The 19,518-nt window shown below is 41.4% G+C and overlaps 1 non-coding gene across 1 annotated transcript; it reads left to right on the forward strand.

The window, feature by feature from the left end:
• Positions 1 to 10,225: 10,225 nt before the first annotated feature.
• LOC132833475 (U8 small nucleolar RNA) lies at positions 10,226 to 10,353 on the forward strand. Its single transcript, XR_009647087.1, has one exon. It is a non-coding gene; the product is annotated as a U8 small nucleolar RNA (small nucleolar RNA).
• Positions 10,354 to 19,518: the final 9,165 nt, after the last annotated feature.

Here is a 19,518-nt window from a genome sequence, read left to right on the forward strand (position 1 = left end):
ATTTGGCAGGGTAAGTGCTGGGAGGAATGAAGAACTAGTTTTCCAATGGACCCATAGCAATGGTCTACCTACAATATATGGATGGCCACTCACCGTCACCTTCTCAAGGCCAACCAGGAACACACAATAAATGCTGAACGAGCTGGCAATGCCCAAGTCCCACATCCCATGAATGAAAGTCGGTGGCTGAGTTATCTGCTAATGTGGAAACGTCAGTGACACAAAATGCAATTAAAAATGCCTCAGATTAGTCACAAGAAGTTATAGAGTGAACTAAGTCTTTGATAATAAATAACGATTCAACACATTGATGAATAAAGATTCAAGTTCTGTTGTGTATTCATCAGTGATTATTTAGAGACACTTAAAAGTCAATACACCAGTCACTTTGATCTATATTTTCCTACTGCACCATAAATATGTTTAAGTTGTTACTCACATACAATACAAACACACCAATGAATCTTGTTGTGTTTGCAAATAGAATCATGCAAAGAAGTTATTATGACCCCTTATAATTGTGTTGCAACTGACTCCATTCTGAAGGTATGTAGCTGTTGTTTCCCCATGTAAAGTAAAACCTGTGACATCAATTCTGCATTGAACTCCAATGGTATATTGTTAAATGATATGTGGGAACAGTGAAATTTGGGTGGGAGACAGTGAGACATACACAGACCTTGAAGGTGCAGGAGACTTTGATAGAGTTGCTCAGAAAACATATGGAATTCTTAGCTTTATACATATAGGCACGGGGCTCTAGACTAACACAAATATATTTCATATATATTTAAAATATATATTGAAACAACACAGAAGTGCTGCACAGGAGGCTCCCAAGCACTGAGGAAGTCACCTAGACAGGGGACGAGACGTCTGCAACATAAATTCCCAGCTCGGTGAACAGAACCACAACAACGAGCACACGAGTTACAAATCTTCTCACAAACTTCGAATATGTATTGTGTATTACGTAATCCTGCTTCCAACTGCGGGAGAGAGTCAGGGATAGTCCAAAACGAACGAAACAATAGAAAATAAACTTAACCCACTGCAATGGTCTCTTCCATCCACCCCCCCCCCCACTTCAAGCAGTGACTTTTAGTCTTGACCCCCTCCCTCAAATAATATGACTGTGAAGAATTTGGTTATTAACTGATACACATGATAATGTTTTTGTCAAATGAAATTTAGTTTAACTTGCAAACATAGAACATAGAACATAGAAAAATACAGCGCAGTACAGGCCCTTCGGCCCTCGATGTTGCGCCGATCCAAGCCCACCTAACCTACACTAGCCCACTTTCCTCCATATGCCTATCCAATGCCCGTTTAAATGCCCATAAAGAGGGAGAATCCACCACTGTTACTGGCAGGACATTCCATAAACTCACGACTCGCTGAGTAAAGAATCTACCCCTAACATCAGTCCTATACCTACCACCCCTTAATTTAAAGCTATGCCCCCTCATAATATCTGACTCCATACGTGGAAAAAGGTTCTCATGGTCAACCCTATCTAAACCCCTAATCATCTTGTACACCTCTATCAAGTCACCCCTAAACCTTCTTTTCTCCAATGAAAACAGCCCAAGTGCCTCATATGATCTTCCTACCATACCAGGCAACATCCTGGTAAACCTCCTTTGCACCCGTTCCAGTGCCTCCACATCCTTCCTATAGTATGGCGACCAAAACTGCACACAATACTCCAGATGCAGCCGCACCAGAGTCTTATACAACTGCAACATGACCTCAGGACTCCGGAACTCAATTCCTCTACCAGTAAAAGCCAGTACACCATATGCCTTCTTCACAGCACTATTTACCTGTGTGGCAACTTTCAGAGATCTATGTACATGGACACCAAGATCCCTCTGCTCATCCACACTACCAAGTATCCGACCATTAGCCCAGTACTCCATCTTCTTGTTACTCTTACCAAAGTGAATCACTTCATGCTTAGCTACATTAAACTCCATTTGCCACCTTTCTGCCCAGTTCTGCAGCTTATCTATATCCCGCTGTAACCTGCCACATCCTTCCTCACTGTCAACAACTCCACCGACTTTTGTATCATCCACAAACTTGCTCACCCAACCTTCTAGCCTCTCCTCCAGGTCATTTATAAAAATGACAAACAGCAATGGTCCCAAAACAGATCCTTGCAGAACACCGCTGGTAACTGCACTCCAAGATGAACCTTTACCATCAACTATTGCCCTCTGTCTTCTTCCAGCCAGCCAATTCCTAATCCAAACCTCCAACTCACCCTCAATGCCATACCTCCGTATTTTTTGCAGTAGCCTACCATGGGGAACCTTATCAAACGCCTTACTAAAATCCATATACACCACATCAACCGCTTTACCCTCATCCACCTCCTTAGTCACCTTCTTAAAGAATTCAATAAGGTTTGTGAAGCACGACCTGCTCTTCACAAAACCATGCTGACTATCCTTGATCACATTATTCCTATCCAGATGTTCATAAATCCTATCCCTTACAATTCTCTCTAAGACTTTGGCCACAACAGAGGTAAGACTCACCGGCCTATAGTTACTAGAGTTATCCCTACTCCCCTTCCTGAACAAGGGAACCACATTTGCTATCCTCCAGTCTTCTGGCACTATTCCTGTAGACAACGAGGACATAAAAATCAAGGCCAATGGCTCTGCAATCTCTTCCCTTGCTTCCCAGAGAATCCTAGGATAAATGCCATCAGGCCCAGGGGACTTATCTATTTTCACCCTTTCCAGAATTTCCAACACCTCTTCCCTATATACCTCAAAGCCATCCATTCTAATTAATTGTGACTCAATATTCACATCGGCAACAATGTCCTGTTCCTGAGTGAATACTGACGAAAAGTATTCATTCAGTGTCTCCCCAATTTCTTCAGCCTCCACACACAACTTCCCACTAATATCCTTGACTGGACCTATTCCTACCCTAGTCATTCTTTTAATCCTGACATACTTATAGAAAGCCTTTGGGTTTTCCCTAATCCTACCAACCAAGGACTTTTCATGTCCCCTCCTTGCTGCTCTTAGCTCTCTCTTTAGATCCTTCCTGGCTACCTTATAACTCTCAATCGCCCCAATTGAACCTTCACGCCTCATCTTTACATAGGCCGCCCTCTTCCCTTGAACAAGGGATTCCAATTCCTTATTAAACCACGGCTCCCTCACATGACCCTTTCCTCCCTGCCTGACAGGTACATACTTATCAAGAACACTCAATAGTTGCTCCTTGATCAAGCTCCACATATCGATTGTACCCTTCCTTTGAAGCCTACTTTTCCAAACCATGCATCCTAAGTCCTGCCTCGCCGCATCATAATTTCCCTGCCCCCAGCTATATCTCTTGCCCTGTAATGCACACTTATCCCTCTCCATCACTCGAGTAAAAGTCACCGAATTGTGGTCACTGTCTCCAAAGTGCTCACCTACCTCCAATTCTAACACCTGGCATGATTCGTTACCCAGAACCAAATCCAGTATGGCCTCACCTCTTGTTGGCCTGTCTACATATTGTGTCAGGAAACCCTCCTGCACACATTGGACAAACACCGACCCATCTAACGTACTTGAGCTATAGCTTTCCCAGTCAATATCTGGAAAGTTAAAGTTCCCCCATAACAACCACCCTATTACTTTCACTCTTCTCCTGAATCATCCTCGCAATCCTTTCTTCTACGTCTCTAGGACTATTAGGAGGCCTGTAGAAAACTCCTAACAGGGTGACCTCACCTTTCCTATTTCTAAGCTCAACCCAAACTACCTCAGATGGCGAGTCTTCATCCTTCGTCCTTTCCACTGCTGTAATACTATCTTTGACAAGCAATGCCACACCTCCCCCTCTTTTACCCCCACCTCTGACCCTACTAAAACATTTAAACCCTGGAACCTGCAACAGCCAATCCTGTCCCTGTTCTACCCATGTCTCCGTAATAGCCACAACATCAAAATCCCAGGTACCAACCCACGTTGCAAGTTCACCTACCTTATTTCGTATACTTCTTGCATTGAAGTATACACACTTCAAGCCACCTTCCTGTTTACAGGCACCCTCCTTTGAGATTGATGCCATTTTCCTAACCTCCCTACACTCAAGGTCCTGCACACTAAAGCTACAGTCTAGGTTCCCATGCCCCTGCAGGGTTAGTTTAAACCCCCAGAAAGAGCACTAGCAAACCTCCCCCCAAGGATACTGGTGACCCTCAGGTTCAGGTGTAGACCATCCTGTTTATAGAGGTCCCACCTTCCCCAGAAAGAACCCCAGTTATCCAGAAACCGGAATCCCTCCCTCCTGCACCATCCCTGTAGCCACGCATTTAACTGCTCTCTCGCCCTATTCCTTGACTCTATCACGTGGCACGGGTAACAAACCAGAGACAACAACTCTGAGCTTCCAACCTAGCTCCCTGAAAGCCTGCCTAACATCCTCATTCCTCTTCCTACCTATGTCGTTGGTGCCAATGTGGACCACGACTTCGGGCTGCTCCCCCTCCCCCTTAAGGACCCGGAAAACACGATCAGAGACATCACGTACCCTTGCACATGGGAGGCAACATACCAAACGTGAGTCTCTCTCGCCCCCACAAAACCGCCTATCTGTGCCCCGAACTGCTCTTCTCCACCCTTCCCTTCTGAGCAACGGGGATAGGCTCCGTGCCAGAGGCCTGAACCCCATTGCTTACCCCTGGTAAGTCGTCCCCCCTACAAGTATCCAAAACGGTATACTTGTTCTTGAGGGGAACGGCCGCAGGGGGTCCCTGTACTGGCTGCTTCCTCCCAGTCCCCCTCACTGTCACCCATCTGTCTACAATCTGTGGAGTTACTACTTCCCTAAAGCTCCGATCTATGACCCCCTCTGCCTCCCGAATGATCCTAAGTTCATCCAACTCCAGCTCCAGTTCCCTAACATGGTCTTGGAGGAGTTGGAGATGAGTGCACTTCCTGCAAGTGTAATCAGTAGGGACAACCATGGCATCCCTCACCTCATGTTGCAAGAGGAACATTGCACTGCCTTCACTGCCATCCCTCTAAAAGTAACCTTTAAAAAAAAAACTAGGTCTAAACACTAGAATAAGCAAAATGCAGCACTTACCTTCTTACCACAACGGGTCTTATTATTAGGTTAGAGGAGGAGGGCGGGTGGGAGGCACTACCTCTGTAGTGCCTCGGGTTCCTCTCCTGCGCGCCTTTATAGGGAAAAAAAACAACTTACCCAGGTAAGCTTGCGCTACACCAGCTTCCGGGTCCGCTCCGGGCATTTTAAAAAAAAACTTTCAAATTTAAACAAACGTCACCGAGCCTTCAAGCAGCCACTGCCAAACAGCCCTTACCTGCTCTGCTGAGAGAGTGAGCCAGATTATTGTTAATTTCAAATTCCACCATCTACCATGGCAGGATTTGAACCCAGGCCATCAGAGTCTCTGAATTAATAGTCTAGAGATAATACAGCTAGGCCACTACCTCCCCCAAACACATTTATTCTGATATGTCACACCACATAACATTGGCTACAATGCCCTATTTCTACAAAAAAAACCTCCTTCACACAACAGGGTTTCTGATATATCAACAAGGGTGGTTTAAATGAAAGTGGATGGTCATTTTATATTGACATTTGTCGAAATATACTATTATAGAACATAAATTCTGTACCTTCTGTCTGTTTGAGCTGTAGTGTAATTTCCAATGTAGTTTCCATCATATAAAATGTGATCCATACATGGAATGAATACTGTTTGATGAGAACAGAAGGATTGAGACTACCATAAATTTCAAATTCTGTATGTTATCAATTTGTCTCAGTTGGGCATTTTTTCATCAGTTTACATTATAGTGCATCTGTGTACTTTATTATCCAATTCAGTTGGTAATTTATTGCAGTGCACAATGTTTCAGTGACAGAAAGCAAAAACATAGCCTAGGTTAACTTATTACAAATTGGTTTCTGTCGTGTTGAATGGGTTCTCATGTTGCATATCTGCCCTTTCAACAGTGATGTTGAAAATGAAGATAGATTCTGACATCGAATAAATTGTTTTTTCTGAGAAGTATTAATTTTCTTTAATAGGTGTTTATTCCAAATTTGAAATGAAATGCAGTGAAATTACCTTCGCATGTCTATTGAAAGTGTACGGTTGCATCAGACACATCCAATATGTGTCTCAGTGTCAAAATTTACTCTAGAAGTGGCCAGAATATCAGTAGTCCTGGTGTGAAATATATTTGTAATACAAGCCTCTTTCTACTAACAGTATATGGTGGCTCAGTGGTTAGCATTGCTACCTCACAGCACCAGGGATCTGGATTCGAAAAAGCCTCAGGCAATTATCTGTGTGGAGTTTGTACATTCTCAGTACGTCTGTGTGGGTTTCCTCTGGGTGCTCTGGTTCCTTCCTGCAATGTAAAGATATGTAGGTTAGGTGAACTGGCCAAGCTGAATTGCCTAGTGTCCAAGGGAGTGTGTGCTAGGTGGATTAGCCATGGGAAGTAAAAGTTTATAAAGATAGGGTAAGATGGGTGAGACACTCTTCAAAGGGTCAGTGCAGACAAGATTGTCTGAATGGCCGAATTCCACACTGTAGAGATCCTATACCATGAGTGAAAAGCTTACTCAAAAATTTGAAAATTAACCTCCAGGCCTGCCAATTTTGAGTTACGCTCATAAAAGGCAGCACTCAGTATTGAGATCTTTCTTTTAATTGCATCAGTCATTAATCAGATCCTTGAAGGCAACAGTTCGGCTGGGCAAGGTGATTGAGAAGGCCATGGGATATTCTGCGCACAACTGGGGAAGTCACTGTCACTCATGGACCTTGGAGATCTGCACAGAAGGGAATAAAAAGGGGTTGCTAATCAGACTCTGCAAGACCTGAAGTAGCATTTGGCTACAATCTGTAGCATGCTTCCCTCAGTGTGTCATGCTGCAAATAGCCCCAGTAATCCACTTTCCATGTTAGTCGAGAGGCTTCATAAAAGTCTGTGTTGAAGGATGGACCATGAGTAAATCGCAACAAAAGAATCTCTTGCTTTTCATAACAAGATGCTCATAATTTATATCATAACACAATCACTATTACAGAAACAACACTAACATGAAGCAGGTAAGACATTTGTGTCTCTAACTGTTTCCATTTATTTGAGCAAATTGTCCCGATCTGCCACAGTTTCTGCTTCATGAATATGATATACAACAGACTGGGTGGTATTTCTGCAAAGCTCATACTGTTTCATGATTTTCACCTTAAACATTAATTAGCTGCTTTTGATGTGCTTTGAGATGTTCTGAGCTCACGATCAGCTCTATATAAATGGATGTTCTTTCTTTCTGCAGCCTGAACAGGTTTCAATTTCCTGTTGATCATCTGCTACCTCCCAAGCTGAATTAATTCCCTTGCCATATCACAAAAAGCAAGCTGGTAACTCAGGATCACAATTCCATCCCAGATGATTGACGTAACGGTGGTCATCCAAACCGATCCTATTGCAGCAGTAGCTTGGAAGCTAGCCATCTTGCTTCTGAGGCAGATGGTTCTGGATTGAAGTCATAGAATCTCTACAGAGCAGGAAGAGGGTCATTTGGCCCATCAAGTCTGCATCAACCCTCTGAAGTACATCTCATCCAGAGATACACCCAACCCATCTTCATAACCCCACATGAGTTTTTACCTATGGCTAATCTATCTAAGCTATAGATTCCTGGAAATAATGGGAAACTTTTAAGCATGGGGGTCGAGAGTGTGGTGCTGGAAAAACACAGCAGGTCAGGCAATGTATGAGGAGCAGGAGAATTGACTTTTCGGGCATAAGGTCTTCATCAGGAACAATATTGATTTCTGTTAAAGGGCTTATGCCGGAAACATCAATTTTCCTGCTCCGCGGATGCTGCTTGATCTGCTGTGCTTTTCCAGCACCATACTCTTGACTCTGATCTCCAGCATCTGTAGCTCTCACTATCTACAAATGTTTAAGCATGGCCAATCTAGCCAGCCTGTGTATCTTTGGACTGTGAAAATCCACACAGACCATAAGGAGAAGATGCAAACTCCACACAGGCAGTCATCCGTGGCTGATGTTAAACCTTGGTCTCTTCTGCTGTGAGGCAGCAAACATAATCACTGTGCCACCTAACTGCACAGCTTGATATGGATGATTTAGTGCAGTCCTAAAGGAGTGCTGTCTTTTGGATGAGATGCTGAACCAAGGCCCCATTCCCCTGTCAGATCACTGTACCAAATGCCATTGCACTATTTTTAAGAAGAGAGGGGAGTTATTTCTAGTGTCCTGGTGAATCGTTATTCCTCTGTCAATATGAAAAAATACAGATTATCTCACTGCAGCTTGTGGGTTTGGTGGATGCAAACTAGCTGCTGCATTTCCTACATTCTTATTGTACATTTCTGACATTTCCTATTGTAACTACACTGCGAGAAAGTACTTCTTGGGTGTAAAGTCTTTCAAGGGCTTAAGTGGTTGGGAATACCCCTGTGTGAATTGCAAGTCTTTCTCTTTCCTACCAGATGTAGACTAACTGTCTGGCATTGGAGGTGCGAACAGAGTAGTCAGAAATGCTACAGAGTGTCATTGCACCAGCTTGGTTTCTCCTCCTCAGAATATTGCTCTTGGTAACAGAGGGTTATTATATTTCTACTAATCACTAACTGACATTTCATTCAATTATCTATTAACTATCAACTCTGTTCAGCTCAATTGGCTCATTCAATTTAAATTACTGAACCTGGTCTAAACAGACAACAGGATTGATGAGAAGTATAAATTGCAATTGTAAACAAGAACTTCTTTGGTATGTTTTTCTTTATTTCAGATTGGCTCAATTCCCAAGTATCTCACCAGTAGTCCATAATGAAGGTGCCTCCATTTTGGATAAGGGGAATGATTTGTCAATTATTATGATATTGGACTAGAAATATATTACAGTCTGGCTTGAGACTATTAACTGTTTTTAGTTGTCAAAGTAATTCAGAGACTCAAGAGGAGAATAAAACAACAAGATTGTAAGGTTTAAAGTAAACAATTATTATTACACAACATGAAAGCACTAATATAACCTACAATAGATGCACAATTTATATTCTGACATTCTGAATTAACATTTTATCACTTTGTTTCCTGGATCTACACTTCCTTGAAGTTAGAAGCTGCACTCTAGTACTCATTCGCAGGCACATCTCCAACTTTTTACCAACAACTAGCTTCACCACACCAGAACTGCCACTGTTTCTTTTCCTCTGGACTCTAACCTTCATCAGTTATATCAAGCAACTATTGTTTGTGGGTATCTTAACCCTGATATGAGCTGTACCATTAATTGTGCATGGCTTCTTCTCAGTCTAAACAGCTACCAAGACCTTTTCAGATCGCTCACTCCACAGTTGACTGTAACTAACTTCTTGAACTTCTTTCTCAGTTCAAAAAACACAAAGATATGCAATTATGTTTGGAACATCTCACAGAATCCCCTACTGTGTCATCTGGTTCCTTCCCAGCAGTATAACTATTAACAGAACTGCCTGACATGGAGTTTACTTTGCTCACTCCTCCTCGCATTTTCACTTACTTCTAGTCTCATTCTCTGTCACCTTTGTACTGTTCTTCCATGACCCTAGAACTGTCCTGAGTGGCATAGTAAAAACTATGTAGCCAGCCTTGCCCTCGTTTCCAGCAAAATTGTATGTAACTTGTATTTTGGGAAAAAAATACATATCACAATCCCCTGGAACAAAGTGTGCCTTGAATGACACATTCTCACATTATGCTGGCTTGTGTAGCACAAAGAATGTTTACAACATCACTATATTATTGGATGCAACATTCGCAGACAATCCAATGTTTTGAATGCTGCCTTTTCCTTTGAATTTTAATGAACGTATTATAATGTTGTCAGACAAACATGATTCTGTTACTGTTAAACCATCTCCTCAAGTCCTTGTTTAAAATTCAGGCTACAAGATACAAGATAGTCGAGGTATCAGCTATTACTCTGTGGTTGCAAAATGGTTTCACTTCATCCCTGTAGAATGTGAGCTATCACTAAATTCAGAATGTAAATAAATTCTAATTTACATGCAAAGTGCAGGATAACCTCCAATGGCCTATGGGTTATTTCTCTCCTGAAATTCAGTTCAAAGTTTTATAGCTCCTACAGAGATCCCCATCCAATATAATTTGCCAAATGAAACAGTCTGTTGTCATCAGTAAGGTACATCCTTACCTATTACTCCTTACGGAGTTGCACAAAATTATGAATGGAATGCATGGTGATTAATACTCGCTCCCACCTCTGAGGAACTAACAACCCCTCAGTGACCATTTTGCTCTTTGCAGGGAGACAGTGGCCTAGTAGAGTTGTCGCTTGATTAGTAATTTTCTGATTTAGCTCATGCCATAGGAACGTGACTTCAAACCCTGCAGCAGCAAATGTACAATTTATAGTTATAGAGATTACAGCATGGAAATGGACACTTCGGTCCAACCCGTCCGTGCCGACCAGATGTCCCAACTGCCAGTACCCGGCCCATATCCCTCCAAACCTTTCTTATTCATATACCCATCCAAATGTTTTTAAATGTTGCAATTGTACCAGCCTCCACCACTTCCTCTGGCAGCTCATTCCATACACGTACCACCCTTTGTGTGAAAAAGTTGCCTCTTAGGTCTCTTTTACATCTTTCCCCTCACACCCTTAACTTATGCCCTCTAGTTCTAGACTCCCTGACCACAGGGAACAGACTTTGCCTAATTATCCTATCCATGCCCCTCATAATTTTGTAAACCTCTATAAGGTCACCCCTCAACCTCTGACGCTCCAAGGAATACAGCCCCAGCCTGTTTAGCCTCTCCCTTGTTTTTAGAAAATTGAGAATTAAAAAATTTTGAGGCCCTCTTGTAACGCAGTTGTTGTGAGAGGCCTGAGATCAAGTCCTACCAGCTCCAGATGTGTGTAATAAAATCTCTGAATGGGTTAATTAGAAGAATAGGTTCAATGACAAAAAGATAGTCTTTGATCTGCATCAAGTTTATTGTGACTTGTGATGTTCTGTATATTGAGGGGATTTCTGCAAATTACACAGGGTGGTACTCAGTGGCATAGAGTTATGCCAGAATCAATAATTAATGCAGAATCCACCTTGGCCTCTGCTCCCCATTTTCCGATAGAATTCCCAGCCCGGTGAAAGTAAGTGTCTAATAATGCAAATAACCAACATGGTTTGTCCAGTGTTTAAAAGAAAGACGTACCACATTCAGTTTGTTCAATTCAACATTTTGGCAACTTCACTGTCATTTCCACACCTTTTCATATCTTCACAGGGTCTTCCATTCTATGATCCTTTACTGCCGCAGAAGTGAAATCAAGCAGTAACATAATTCTACTTTCTGTCTAGTTGTACCTGCATTTGGGATTTGATGTTCTTGATAGCGGTGGGAGTATTACAGTATTCTGTCATTCATTGTAGAACTGCAAGGTATTTGTAACATTACAGCTCAGTGGGGGAGAAGGTCAAGGTATATATCTTTGAGATGAGAATCACGAAGTGTTTGTTGACTTATTTATCATACCTTTACAAATTTTCTGAGTCTGCTATTCTTGCATTATTTTCATCTGCAAGTCCCTCAGCCTCTCTGGGATGTGTGTCCTCCATGACTGGACTTTTCTTAGCAGTGATACAAAAAACACATGAACAGCTTGCAAACCATTTTCTTTCGCATTGCACATTGACATTAGGCTACTGTCAGCCCTTCCTCCACTCCACCCCAGTTAACTGTGACTGTGCAGTTACTGGCACTGAGATCCTGAGTATGTATTTTTCACTGTGATGGTATGGCACACAAATTCTGTTGTACACAATGACACCACCTAGCCACACTTCCCTCAATTCTCCACAGTAATGTGGTTAACTTTTAGCTGCCTTCAGAAGTTGCTTAGCAAGCCATTTATTTCAATAGTAATTAGGAACGGACGTCAAATATTGACCTTGGCAACGATACCACATCCCATGAAAGAATACATTTAGTATGGATGTGTTTAATGATATACTAAAAGACATTAAAGACATTAACATAAAGATATACTTCAAGACATTAAATGCCACAATATTTGTAATCTGATACATACCCTTAAACAAAATCAGTTGAGAAGGTAGTGTTGAACTGCGTTCTTGAACCACTGCAGCCCATGTATGCAGGTAGACCTACAATACCCTGAGGAAGGGAATTCCAGCACTTTGACCCAGTGACACTGAAGGAATGGCAATATATTTCTAAATCAGGATGGTGAGTGGCTTGGAGGGGAACTTTCAAGTGGTGGTGTTTCCATCTATCTGCTGCCCTTGTCCTTCTAGATGGTAGTGGTTCAGGGCTTGGGAGGTGTTGTCTGAGGAATTTTACTGAACTCCTGCAGTTCATCTTGAGGATAGTTCAGAAGCAGCAGTGCACACTTCAGTGGTGGAAGGAGCAGATGCGTATGGATGTGGTGCCGATCTACTGAGCTGCTTTGTCCTGGATGGTGTCAAACTTCTTGGTGGAGCTGCAATCATCCTATCATGGGAGGAATTTCCATCACACTCCTGACTCGTGCCTTACAGGTGGTGGACAGGCTTTAAGGAGTCAGGAGGTGAATGACTCGCCTCAGTATTCCGAGCTTCTGAAGCTTATGAACATAGGAAATAATAGGGAAGTTCCTATCTGTAAGAAATTACGAGGAGAAACTAAAAATACTGGAGCTGTCTAATCAGAATTCAGAGTTATGAAGGAATTTAATAAATGCTTTAATAAAGTCTTAAATAAAAAAAGTGAATAAGGAATGTTTATGGACTGAATAACAAGGGATCATTAAATTAACATTGTCAGCAAGAGAGTGAGGAGACAGGTTGTGAGGACAGGTTTGGCACAAGACAGTTACATTGAGGAATGCTTGGTCACAGAAAATGGGTTAGAGGGAGAGATCATTGTGTCTTCTGAGAGAAAATTATATCAATATTCGATCAGAGGGAGGTATAGAGCTTTGTGGAGTTGAGGAGAAGGTGGTGGAAGCAGAAGAAATAATTCCAATTGCTTGAGGAATAAGCTGGCAAAGATACAACCTTTCTGTACTATAAACTTCTAAAAGATTCACTATTGCATCTTTCGTGTTTATATTGAGTATTTTTTTTAGATTAGATTAGATTAGATTAGACTTACAGTGTGGAAACAGGCCCTTCGGCCCAACAAGTCCACACCGACCCGCCGAAGCGAAACCCACCCATACCCCTACATTACCCCTTACCTAACACTACGGGCAATTTAGCATGGCCAATTCACCTCACCCGCACATCTTTGGACTGTGGGAGGAAACCGGAGCACCGGAGGAAACCCACGCAGACACGGGGAGAACGTGCAAACTCCACACAGTCAGTCGCCTGAGTCGGGAATTGAACCCGGGTCTCAGGCGCTGTGAGGCAGCAGTGCTAACCACTGTGCCACCGTGCCGCCCACAATTGTAAAATTTCTAATGTGGGATGGTGCATTTTCCGTGTCAACAGGACTTGAGTGGGGCATATTCCCCAGCTTACAGCAGTTGAGGGTGAATGCTCCATTTCTATGCTGAGTCTGTATTATTCTTGAAATAACAGGTCTTACTTTGTGGCTCCTGCTGTACAATTGTCCTTATTTTAGTCTCAGAACTCATTATAACTCTCCTGAATTTAGACAAACCACAAGTGTCAGAAACCTGCTTATTGTCTTTGGCAGTCAGTACTGTCAATTTTCTCCCTGGCCTGTGCACAGTCTAACATACGGCCTCACATTTTACTGGGCCACATTCCCACACTGCTGTCTTCCATTTAATAGCCTTCTGGTTTACTCTGGGCCACTGCTTATTTTCTGCAAGCAGAGTCTGTCTACTCAGAATTCTAGCTAATTAAACTCAGGTCACCACTTAAGTATCCCTTTATATCCCGGTAGGTCTTGCATAATGTTAAAGTTGTAATATGCTTTGAGCAAATATCCAATTAGATGTCAAATGGGAATGGTGGTGACGACTTAGGAATTACTGCCTAATCCTTCACAATTTTGCACGGATCTCATGAAATTGTTAACAATTACATGGTTATGCCTAAGTAGTCATCACTACATTACCTGTATTATCATAAGTGCCATCAAATCATAGCTCCCAGCTGTCCAGAACAGATTGTATGGACCATGGTATCAGCCAAGCACCCTTTGAAAACACGGCTAGAGCATTCAAGCATCTCTCAAGCCACTCATTGAAAATCACATTCAAGTAAGTACATTTATTGATGTACGCCACCTATTGCCACTCAAGAAATAGAGAAGGAATGCAATTTGTTGTGAATAATAGACACAGACGGGAGAATTTTTGAACAAATTCAACATTTATAATTCTGGAGGATTTTAAGACCTCCACCCATCATGCTGTCAAAAACACAACTGATAATCATTGTTATCTGACATGTCTATATTCTGTGTTTCAATGGCAAACACTATTACAAGAACATTGCGGGAATTTATTTCATAGAAATCAATTGTTGAGTTTTTTATATTACAACAGTGATTATGTTTCATTGCTGTAAAATGCTTTGAGATATCATGTAGCTATGAAGTACATAATATAAACACTTTTCTTTAAAGAAAATGAAAAATTAGAGGGTGGACATTGCGCATGGCCTTTATGCAGGTACATTTTGAAAGCTGTGCTTCTTGGCTTGTCGTGTGAATGATTAATGTTAAATATGATTCACATGATATGTTTGAGTAACAAAGAAAGGCTGGGATGTTTTCACTGGCGCGCAGGAGGTTGAGAACTGGCCTTATGGAGATTTATAAAATTATGAGGGATATAGATAGGGTTAATGGTAGATGTTTTTTTTTCTATAACATGGATGATTTCAAGAATGGAGGCATATTTTTAAGGTGAGAGAAGAGAGATTTAAAAAAACACATGAGGGCCAAATATTTTACACAGAGGTCAGTTTGCGTGTGGAATCAACTTCCTGAGGAAGTGGTGAATGTGGGCAGTTTCAACATTTAAAAGACACATAGATAAGTACATGAATAGAAAAGGTTTGGGGGATATAGACCAGGAGCAGGCAGTTGGGACTAATTTAGATTGGGATTATATTCAGAATCATCTGATTGGACCAAAAGTGTATGACACTATAAGTCTATGTCATCAGTGATGCAAAATCATATAAAAAGAGTCTATGATTTGAAGTGGAGCCTAATGAAAGCCCCCTCCTGTATATAGTCAGAACAATGCTCAATAAAAGGTAGAATTTATTAACAGCCTTGCCTCCTGCGTTCTCTTATCAATCTTAATTATGGCCATAGCCTGACCTTACACACAAAATAAGCGACTTAGGGAATCAGCACAAACCAAAGAACAACGCAATATATTGTATCAATGTGGGGCCTCCAACTCCACTTTAAACAATAAAAGACACAAATAAAAGCATATTATCTATGTTCAGCTGCATATTTGTCAAAGCCTGATTCGAACTACTTGAATCACTGAGAAAGCAAATGGAAATACTCTTGGAAAAAGTTGTGACAACCCGAATGCTTCTCATCTAAAGGTAACATGTGCAGCTTTACATTCTACACATTACTTTGCTCAAAACGACAGACCTTATCCTGATCATAAAAACAGAAGTTGTAGGAAATCCTCAGCAGGTCTGTCAGCATCGATGAAGAGAAATCAAAGTTAACGTTTTGGGTTCGGTGACCCTTGCTCTGAAGGATCTGAGGAAGGGTCCCAAAATGTTAACTTTGATTTCTCTTCACAGATGCTGCCAGACCTGCTGAGGATTTCCTGCAACTTCTGCGCTTGTTTGTGATTAACAGCATCCACAGTTCTTTCAGTTTTTATTCTGACCACATTGGCTTGTTGACACTTCAAAATGAAAACATTGTCCACATTGGAATTGGGTTGCATTCCCAACAAAGTGCTGCAGAAACTGCATGCTGTTACTGAAATGAGGAAGAAAATTTGCCAGTATTTCACAGTAAGGAAGGATGAAACTCTAATTCTTATTGATGACTTTCCAAACCTATTGCCACTCAAGAAATAGGGATGGAATGTAATTCGCTGCTGAGTAATGGACGCAGATTGGAGAAATTTTGAAAAAAATTCAATCTTTTTATTTCTAGAGGATTTTAAAACCTCTACCCATCTTGCTGTCAAAGGCACAGCTGGTAATCATTGCGACTGGTGGTCCATTTGGATTGTGAAAGTGATACGAAAGATGATTCACGCTTTATGTTTTTAGTTCATGTTGTACATCAAGGACAAAACATTGATACAATCATTCTGCATCCTCCTGTTGGTCTTGAGAACGAAGATGTTATTAATCCTACCAGAAACAGCATCTTGTATCACCTGCTAGTGATTGACTCAGAGTTACAGCTAACCAAGTATAGCCAACAGATGTATGGAGCAATCCCCAGATGTTATAACATGCCACTGCCTAATCTCTAGATTAGAACGTGCCATTGATGATTCAGTGGCAGAAATTATTAAAGTGAACAATTTCCATTCATTTATATAACATTATACTCTGTATAAGGCACATCATGTCTCTATCAGAAGCATCAGGCAGAATTGAATTGGAACAACAGATTTCCAAAACTTTTAAGCACAAGGCAGACATCAAGTTTCTTTTCTTACATGGTTACAGTCTTCAATAAAAATGGGGGCACTGTTAAAAGGAAAGGCTTTTTTCCAATGGCGCTGGTGTAAAGCACTGTCTCCTTTTCAGTCTTTAGCGAAAAGCTGTTCTGCCAGGGAGAGATGGTAATTATTTGTATTGCAGTGTCAATGTTGGAGAGAAGCAAAAATAGGTCTAACATAACTACAGTACATGATTTTAAAGGCTATGCTGCTTGATTTATCGAATACATTAGGAGCTGTTGTGACATGAAAGTGGTTCATGCTTAGCAGCCTAAGGCCATTAAGACTAGATAATTTCTGGTTTAACAAAGAGATGACGACAGTGTATTACTTGCCAGGAACAGACGATCTGGAGGTAAAGCCATGACATTGACAATGGGATTGTTTTTCTAACATTTGTGCTAGCTTGACTGATCGTTTCTGTCAAAATGCTGATACATTCCAGACAGTCTCATCCTGATTGGATCATGGTCGGTGAAATTCTGCATTGATAAGGCACATTGATAATGGGAAAGTTATTTCTGCTCTCCTCCACTATTGGTTCCAGGCAACATTCAAGCATTGAATGTACTAATAAAGTCATTAGAAAATATAAGATCCTGAAATTTATTAACAGCAGGACAGAATACAAAAGCCAGGAAGTTATGCTAAATTGACAAGTCAGACAATAAGATGTAGGAACAGTAGTAGGCCATTCAGTCCATTATGTCTGCTCCACCATTTAATTAGGTCATGATTTGGAGATGCCGGTGTTGAACTGTGGTGTACAAAGTTAAAAATCACACAACACCAGGTTATAGTCCAACAGGTTTAATTGGAAGCACACTAGCTTTCAGAGCGATGCTCCTTCTATCACCTGATGAAGAAGCGTCGCTCCAAAAGCTAGTGTGCTTCCAATTAAACCTGTTGGGTGATATCCTGGTGTTGTGTGATTTTTAATTAGGTCATGGCTGATTTGATCATCCCAATGAGATCATGGCTGATTTGATAATCCTCAACTCTGCTTTCCTTCTTTTTCACCTTAACCTTGGTTCCCTCACTGATTAAAAAATACTATCTATTTCAGGCTTGAATAAAGTTGATCAGCCAACATCTGCAGTGAAGAATTTCATGGAATTGATGCTCCATTCCCTTTGAAAGAAAGGCCAATACTTTATTTTGTTTCCCGGTTATCAGCTTGTTTGGGATTCATAGATGAGGACTCCGAAAATCCTGTGTTCCACAGTTTTCAGTATCTTTCTGCATTTAAGTAGTATACAGCTTCTCAATTCTTCCTGACAGACCTATAGGGAGAGGCAGAATAGGCTGGGGCTGTTTTTCCTGGAGTATTGGAGGCTGAGGGGTGACCTCATTGAGGTTTATAAAATCATGAGAGGCATGGATAGGATAAATAGACAAGATCTTTTCCCTGGGGTGTCAAAGTTCAGTACTGGAGGGCATAGGGCAAGAGGAGAAAGATTTAAAAGGGATCTAAGGGTCAACTTTTTCACGCAGTGGGTGGTATATGTATGGAATGAACTGCTAGAGGAAGTGGTGGAGGCTGATACAATTACAACATTTAAAAGGCATCTGGATGGGTTCATAAATAGAAGGGTTTAGAGACATATAGGCCAAGTGCTGGCAAATGGGACTAGATTAATTTTGGGTATATATTCAGCATGCACAAGTTGGATCAAAGGGTCTGTTTCTGTGCTGTATGACTCTAAGTGATATATTCGTTATATTCCATTCACAGCCCACTGAGAGAAGAAATTCCGCTTCATCTCTGTCTTTGATGAATGAGCCCTTATTCTGAATTATGTCCTCATGTCTTCTATTCTCCGACAAGGGGAAACAACCCTCTCACTGAAAAATCCCCTAAGAACCTTCTATGGTAAGATCACCTCTCATTCTTCTAAGTTCCAGCGAGTAAAGGTCCAATTTACTCAACCTCTCCACATAAGACAATCTGACCATTCCTGGTATCAGCCTCATGAACCTTCAATGCCAATATATATCTCCATAGATAAGAAGCCTAAAACTGTTCAGTTTTCCATCTGTGGTCTGTCATGTGTCTTGAATAGCTTCAGCAAAACTTCCCTACTTTTATGCTCCATTCCCGTTTAAATAAAGGCTGACGTTCCATTTGCTTTCCCTGTTACCAGCTGAACTCAGATGCCAGCTTGTTGGGGATTCATATATGAGGACTCCTAAAGTCCTCTGTTCCACAGCTTTCTGCAATCTTTTTGCATTTAAATAGTATTCAGCTTCTCAATTCCTCCTGACAAAGTGCATCACTTCACTTTTAAAATCTATCCGATCAGTCTTTGCTCAACCTGTCTATATTCCTCAGCAAACTCTGGGCAAGCACTACAGTACTGAGGGATTGCTGCATTGTTGGAGATGTCATCTTCTAGATGGGATGTGGAATTTAGCCCTCACCTGTTTCCTCGGATAGAGCTATAAGACCCTATGAAATTGAGAATGGGAGTGAATAGAGAAGATGGAGTGCGGGAGGTCTATGTCTGCAGTTCTAGTTGATAATAATCCCTCAAGCAATTTTGTTCAAGTTGATTAATCAGTCATTATTGCATTACCCACATTACACAGATGACAACACTTCAAAAATATTTCATTTGCTGTGTTTTGGGATTGCTGTGCTCATGGCTGGCGCTAAGTAAATAAAAGCTTTCACTTTTCTTTTTGTCCTTGAAAGTTCCACCGATGTGAAAGGGCCTTCATGAATGTATGCCTATTTTCTTTTGTTACAGACAGTAAAATAGAACCATGGCCCATTTTACAATCCGATCTTATTTGATGGAAATTGGCTGTGCCTCT

The sequence above is a fragment of the Hemiscyllium ocellatum genome, chromosome 36 (assembly GCF_020745735.1).
Source record: "Hemiscyllium ocellatum isolate sHemOce1 chromosome 36, sHemOce1.pat.X.cur, whole genome shotgun sequence".
Taxonomy (NCBI): Eukaryota; Metazoa; Chordata; class Chondrichthyes; order Orectolobiformes; family Hemiscylliidae; genus Hemiscyllium; species Hemiscyllium ocellatum.